Here is an 8203-nt window from a genome sequence, read left to right as displayed (position 1 = left end):
TATTTACAATGGTATTGTGTTTGGTGATTCCAGAATAAAAGTAAATATTTTTTTTATTATTTGCATCTTAAGTTTATATATATGCACATATGCATATAGGTGTAGATGTAGTTTAGTCAAGACTGGGTGTCCAAGGATTTTCATGGTAAAGTATTCGTTTAGCAGGTGGACATGTAGGAGGCCTGGGAATCATGTATTCTACAGTAAACAGGAGTAAAGTTTCCGTGGGTAAGAAATGTGCTGGAGTGCAGCGTCGGATCACTTTGAACTCTGGTGTATTGTAAGCTGGTAGGAGAAGGTTTGTTCGAATTTCAACTAAGGGTCACATTCCCTGACCCTTTGCTGGCATTATTAATATTTATAAGGATTTAATGCCAGTGGAACATCCTCCTTTCCCCTAGCCATGCAACTTGACATGTGAAGAATAAAATGTTCCACGCTTTTCAAAAAAACTTTCTTGAATATTCTTGTTCCCAATTTCATGATCTGTGTGAACAGAAGAAAAAACAGATTTGTTACGAAATTGCACCACATGAAAAATCTGTAGTGGTCTCCTGAGATTGTTCACCGAGATGCTGCAAAGTTTTACTTTGGGAATTCCTCAGTGCTTGACAATCAAAGAAACTGGAATTTTAATTGTGTGATAGTTGTGAAATTCATATCGTTGTGTAAAAGGAATTTAAAATAAATGGCTTCATAAACAAAAAACCTAGGAATAACTGAAACATCTCATATTGATTGAATGCAATGTCTGTTTTTGACTCGTACGAGAATGATTTCTGATTACATCGTTTTTTGTAAATTCATTTTACTGTTGTTTTTTTAAAAAATATTTTTTTAATTCACTTTTACCCCCCTCTGTATACCTTTGAAAAATAATTACATTCTTTGACAGCCTCCAAAAAAATCTCATCCACTTTAGAATGGATAAACACCTTTTATATAACCTTACAAAACTGGAATGTAAATATTAACAACAAAGCAGAGAAATTATAGGTTATGTATGGAGAGCAGATTATGCATAACATGGAGAGAATTACGTCAATCATTTTGTTGTTGTTCGTGTGAAAATTGGCATTAAAATTTGTGATGACCATGCTGCAACTAGAAAAGAGGGGGGCCACAGGCAGGGGGTCCACAAAATAATGAGTCCCTCCGATGTGGTTCTGATATGCCAAAGACATTGAAGGGATGAGCCAGGATGGAATGATCTCAATAGCATCAGAACGCAGACTGTGTCATTTAAGATTTTAAAACTCTGTTGGAATTTCATGTGTCTGATTCAAGTCTGTGCCTGACTGATGCTAAAGCTGAATGAGAGATCAACTTTTCATGCCCCATTATGTTCGATAAAAGAGTTCATAGTGAAAATGTGCGCTGTCTGCTGGGTTATTATGTAGGTCTACCCCCCCCCCCCCCAACCCCCAATATTTACATGAATGTGCTGTTCCCAAGATCAGACCAGGAAAGAATGATGGCGAAATTCACACTGTTGTGGTGATATAACGATCGTGATAACAATAAAATCGTTTCTGTACATCTTCAATGGCTTCATCACTCATTATATTTACTGCATTATAACATTTGCATGATTGTTCAAAGTGTCATAGATGTTAAGTTAAAATGTTCTTATGGCATTGTGCTTTGGCAAAAATAGACAGCTTCATTCAACTTTATAACAGTGGTGTGTTGAGATTGCACGGGTTTGATTTGCTAATTTGATTATTTGTTCAATTATTACATTGAAGGATTTCTTATATGACCTTTTTTTCTTTTGTGGGATTTCAAGGTACGCTTTTTTTTTGGTAAAAAATAATTTATTTTCCAACCTGCAACCTACAACCTACATGTCTTGAATGTATTTTCTCAGGTGCATAGCTGCCTGTGTGTTTTAGGTCGTTACTTTAATGCCGAAGGGTTTCTCTCCTGTTTAATGCAAACAATGTGCACATGGCATCCTGCACCATACACACAACATGTTTGAGCTTGAAGAGCTATTTCTCAAGAACTAAAGAAGTGTATTGCTTTCTGTTTATTCCATTGTAAACTGAGAACAAAAGAGGATCTGAAACATTTTTGTTTATGGCGTTGTAATTATCGGTGGAGTTATTGGAAAAGGCAATGGTGTCCAAACTCTTTGTGTGATTACCTCACTGTCTCACAGAAGTGACACACATTGGCCAAGTTACTCGAATGATAGGACTAGGCATAGAGGCACAGAACAGGGCGATGTGGTTTCTCCCATGTTTTCCTTTACCATTGATCCAAATCTATTCCATATGGAATAGCCTGGACACAAACCACAGGAACAACAAAAAGAATCGGAGTAACAGACATAACTGATTAAACAGGAAATGATGGTAGGTCATATTTTTACATGTGTACTTCAATGCATGTACTGTATATATGCAGGTATATAGGGAAACACTGTCTGTAGATATGAAACAGTTTTTTACTGGACCTACATATAAATATAAATTCACCTAGTAGAAGTATGAGTCATAAGAGGTTTTTGTTGTTTTTTTTCCATAAAGAAATGTTATAAAGGCTGATATTGTTAAATCTTCCTTATATAAACCAGTAAAACAGTGACATGAAACAGAAAACAAACTTGCCTACTGATACACTAGGCAAATTAAGAGGCTCTATAATACAGATTTGAGTCACAAAGTATAGTTGCAGAGTATGACAGGTACATTTCTGCACTAAGGGCTAAATGAAGGGTGTACTTTTTGAGACCCCATGCATTTATAGTTTTAAGGGACAAATGTATCTTCAACACACTGCATTAACATGTTGAAATTATGGAAAACATGCAAAGTTATGCAAATAAAAATCTGGAACGTGTCATGTGAGTACTATGTTACCATGAGAGGTCAAAAAGCCACAAAGAATGTGCTCCTTCTTGCCTATGGCTCCATTATTAGATTGCATTTCCTGATCAAAACAGCAAAATTTACCTTAGGAGTCTAAATGAATTGCAAAGAAAGAAGTCTGTATTTCATATGACCCTTTGACTCTTCATCTCTGCCAGGTTTCTTCATGACAGTTGTTCTAAGGACTATGAACACTTTTCCAGCTTTCCAACTGAGTATAACAAATATGCAAACATTTTACCATGCTACTATGTAAAAACTCAGGGAAGCACCAGACAGTGGTATGTCTGTAAGAAAATAAATGAGTTGTGCTGATAACTGCAGAAAGTTTAAATAGCACATTTTTGTATTGTATGGAGGAAATTACTTAGTGATACCCTAATCCATCAACAAAAGAGACATTTTTTTTGCATTCCTGGAAGTCTTTTTTCTAGTGACAAATGTGTGAGTTGTAAATTAAGACAGTACGAAAGATAAGTGGAAACCTTTGCCATAAGTGAATGCAAATGATTTGTGTCCATAAACTGAGTTCAAACAACCCACTGTTAACTATTGTCGCCTTAAAGGAAAAACACATTTGGACTAGGCTAGACCGGGGCTTGAGCAGGTGATAACAAGAGAGACTCTGTCTGACAACAGCCACACATGAAGCAGCACTGACCAGTCTCCCCCTTTGTGTGAAACAAGATAAGAGAGAAAGGGAGTTAAGAGGACATTCACAAGCAAATGGGGAGCCATCTCTCAGTACTTTCAGCAATCAAAAAAGACTGAGTGAAGTGTAAATTGTGCTTGAAGACTCTGCATGAGTTGTGACACAATAACTCACTGTTAATTTCCTAATTTATTCTTGGCTGTCAGTAAAAACAACTGACGAAGACATCTTATTGTGCTACATAGCATAATATTGTTAGATTGTCACTATATTGCAATTGCAGTGACAACATTTTTTTGTATAAATGATTTGTTCCTCATTTTTTCCTCATTTGTTGTGAGCCTTTTTATGCTATACTGTAGCTGAACTACATTAGTGTGCTCAGGTGTCTATTACAGCACAGGAATCTCATCACATTACAAGTGAATTCATACATCTCCAGCAAGCTGGTACTTTTTTACCATTTCAAGTGTATAACCTATTTAATGATGCATCAGAAAAACCGTGGGATCCCTTAACTTACAGGGACAAATTATTCCCTGCAAAAAGAATCTGTGTAATACACATTATCAAAAATGTGTAGGCCTTCCAGTTCTACTTCATTAAACAAATCCTATGATTGTTTTTCCTAGCACCACTGTCAATGTTACTTGGCCACACACTTTCTCTTTACAACTGCCCTTAGAACAAGTTTACAACAACAAAAAGTATTATTTGATATGGCTGGGCCATAAACGATAATTTGGACAATTTAGTATGAGTTCCTTAAGACCTCTACAGTTGCATATTACTGCTTAAAAATAAAAGGAGATGAGTTCTGAAGTGCTGGTACCAAAGTGTACATGCCTCTACATGACAGTTGTCTTTGCCTCATACTTCCCTTAATTTATATTTGGGTACGTTTGTAGGTACTGTAAACAGAGAACACTGTCATGTTTAAATTGCACATAATACTACTGTAAAAAGTCAACCGTCAAAAGCTGGTACAGACACAACCCTTCATCATCAAGAAGCTTGGCCTTGTGAATGGTGCAGAGCTTGGTGCTGATGCTAATGTAGCCGATATATACTGTACGCCAGAGAGAAAGGGGTTCTGTGGGGAAAATCAGACAATTCTGCTATAGTGGGTGGGAGGCTCGGGGGTATGTGTGCTCATTTTAACAAGGAAGCACTTTTGTTCTAATTATCATCTTTTATTAGGACAATTATCATCAGTTTATTACAGGATAATTGTTTATTACAGGAAAATAGTGTGTGTTCCAACTTTTTTCCCCATTTCTAAATTCCTAAATATGCGCCCATTTTTTTCCATTTACTTCTTTGTTCATTAATTTATCTAGTGTTTTTATAACCACTAAGATCTTCTACTAATTTACTCAGCCCTTTTTTTAATTTCAATTCTGCAAATTTGAAAACTTCACGAAAACCTCTTATTTTTTTAAAGAAAAAAAGTGCTTTAAATCTATCAAGTGAAACACTTATTTACAAATGTGGCCCAGTCTAGATACCATTTAGACATGAGTGTCCAGGAAATAAGATTGATGACCACATAATTCTTTTCTTATTGGCTTCAAATGCTCTAATTTCCCATCGGTGCCTTTTCTGACTGACAACATAAACAACATTCTCAAACGCAAGAACAGTGGCAAGCTGGATGAGGAGAGGAAAGGGCAGCTTATCAATCAGTTAAACACAGGACCTATTCATTAAATGTTTTTAAAACTTTTTTTTCTTTTTTTGTCAAATCAAATCATCTTTATTTTAGATTCAGTCGGAGTGTCTACTGTCACTTTGACCTCTCTGTGAGGCCTAAGTAAATTTTCAAGCCAGTAGGCCACACTAGCTGCTACAGGGAGGAAACTTCACGTTCTTTCCACTTCACTTGGCCTTCATGTGTCTAAAGCACTTAATGTTGCCGCTCCATAGCTGGCGTGGCAGGAGCTGTGCTCTCGCTGAGGCACCAATTGTCTGCGGTTTTCCTCTCGTTAGTCCCCTTGGCCTTTCATTGTCTTACACCTCCAATGTCAGGTCAGGCTCAGTGTAGGCATCCCCAACACAGTGGACCCCCTCCTTTTCCATTTGTGGATCACTAAACAGGACAATTGCTCTATCCATCTTTTCAGGGGCTATTGTGGAGCCACCCTGGGCTGAAAAGGGGTTTCTTTCAGTGGGAAACCTTTTCTCCTCTTTTTCCTAGGTTAAAGAAAAAAGCCCAGACTATGTGTCTCTTTTGGAAGCCCTTCTGCTTTTAAACATTGACTTTATATCCAGGATATGAAGAGGATTCAGGACATCAAAGCCAGAGATAGACTGAGCATGAGCACGTCCCTCTTGGAGAAAAGAGTGGGGGTAATTATGGAAAAAAGATGCAGCTGCAACACAATAGGAAAACACACTAAACAAGTCGAAGTAATACACCGTCACACTGTTGCACATAGTTATAGTCCACTGTATAGCACAGGAAGGCAAAAATAAGTGTTTTTTATGTAGCATTTAAAGCAAAGTTGTAGCAAAATGTTAATTTCCTTTTAAACGAGGAAGTGATGTCATCATTTGCTGTCCACCCTCAAATGGTTTTAATAATTTTTTAGAAGTGCATCAGTAGTCCATCAGCTTTATCATGGAAAAAAATAGATAAATATTAATTCTCAGCTTAACCAGTGAAAGTCCAGTTTCATTAGCCACAATTCAGTTTAGTTTACAAGTAGTGATCATCTTTATAAATTAATTAACAATAGTAATTGTACAAAACAGATAATTTAGTAGTAGATCATTTAGATTTACCACTGTCAGTCATTTTCAATGATTATTCACTCTGAATCCCATTTTTCCCAATTATTTTTATAGCTTCTTCTGTTTTTTTTTATACAATCTAAAAATGTCAAAAGCATTTCCACTGAAACATTTCATATTGTATTTGAATAGTAAGTTAAAAAAGCAACCTATGTGGTTGTGCTGTAAAGAGAGTAACTTAAACAGAACAGGGAGGATTTAAAGGTAAACATATGTCAGTCATTTTATTTACAGCATATAATTATAGTAAAGGTTGATGATATATATTTTTTGTAAACGTAGCATCTAAGATTGTCCACAGTGTGAGGGTGTTGCAATCGTTATTCTCCCTTTCTTCTACTAGCCTTAACAGGTTCTTTAAAACATAATGTAAATCCTCAAGGAATTCAGCATATAGCTATTGTCTTGCACTTAAGGATGAGCAAGTTAAACCTGTACTTTTCTTGTCCTGCTTCTCCTTAACAGACTCAGATCTATTTGGTTTTTTATGATGGCTGTTGAAAAGCTACACACCAAGGATCTGGTCTGCAACACACTTATCTGTTTTTTAAAGATTTTTTTAAGGAAATATTATAAACAACATTCCTAAACAGATTAACCAGCTTTTGCTCATTTACTGTTTAGTTCCTTTCTGGCAACATATTCTTGCTTATAATACATGTGCTAATTTATTGCTGAATACAAAGGGCATACTGCAGCTCAGATATTGGCTCTTACTGAAGTGTTTTAATATGAACTAGTTTAATTAGTTAGCATGTGTCATATTCTGTGAATGTCGCACTACTGAGATGTGAATAACAGCCGATCTTGAAGAGTGGAGAAAACCCAAGTGCTGGGTGAGAGGCAACTGAGTCAGGGAAACCCATAGGCAGTGCACACAGAGGGGAGCTGTGCAGAGTTGAGTGCACATGAAGATCGGGCTGTGCGGGCAGTATGCACACAGGGGAACGGAGCAGGAGGGGTTCAAAGCCAGTGAGAGCAAGCTAGACAGAATCCAAAGCACTAACGGGAAGCCTGGGAGACAAGGTCAGAGCACGTCGGGGTCCAAGCTGGGATAAACACTGCAGAAAAACAAAGCTGAAGGATGATCCGAGAGACAAGGTAGAAGGCAAGCAGAGGTTAGTATTCCAAACAAACACAGCTAGGGAAAAAGCTAAGGAAACTCAGGAGCAAAACTCAACAGTCTCAGAATCGGAAATTAATGACAGGGCCCCGAGCTCTGTCAGATCCGGATACATATCTAGAGAAACCACCTGGATCGGGCGTGGACGTAAACCATCTGCAGGTGATCCATGTCTCTTGTTAATTGGTTTCCATGGCAAACAGCGCAGGGGTTGATGGGGATGTAATTGGCTGCTGCTTCAAGGCCAGCTTACCCAGCTGCTCGGCACAGAAAGCAAAAAAAAGTACAATTGATAGGAAATTACAATTGATAGGAAAATAGCAGAAACAAATAACAAGGGTGGGCTTTTCACACATTTTAACACCAAAGAATATTTAACAAAATATTTACTTTTTGTTAATCTATTGCCGAACTGTCTCATTTGATTCTTTACCTTTCTGTTTTAGCAAGTTCAGTCACATTGCTTGTAATGTGATTTTAAAGACCATTAACACTTATGTTATAACATTAAAATATTAAAAAGGATGTGTTGAATATAGTCCTTTCATTTAGAACAACGATTTAAAACTCACAGTACTGGTGTGTATTAGGTAAGGGGATAAGATGGCACTTCACAAATTGCAGGCACATTTGCACACAATACCTAATTAAATTATATCAGTACTTAAAATTTCACAGCTAACCAATTTGCACATTCACTTTAGGGTTTTGGAACACCATGTCTTCATAATTATGCACATAGCCTTATAATGTGCAATT

The sequence above is a fragment of the Atractosteus spatula genome, chromosome 16 (assembly GCF_055471065.1).
Source record: "Atractosteus spatula isolate fAtrSpa1 chromosome 16, fAtrSpa1.hap1, whole genome shotgun sequence".
Taxonomy (NCBI): domain Eukaryota; kingdom Metazoa; phylum Chordata; class Actinopteri; order Semionotiformes; family Lepisosteidae; genus Atractosteus; species Atractosteus spatula.
The sequence above is the reverse complement of the archived record's forward strand: the minus strand, read 5'-3'. Positions refer to the sequence as shown.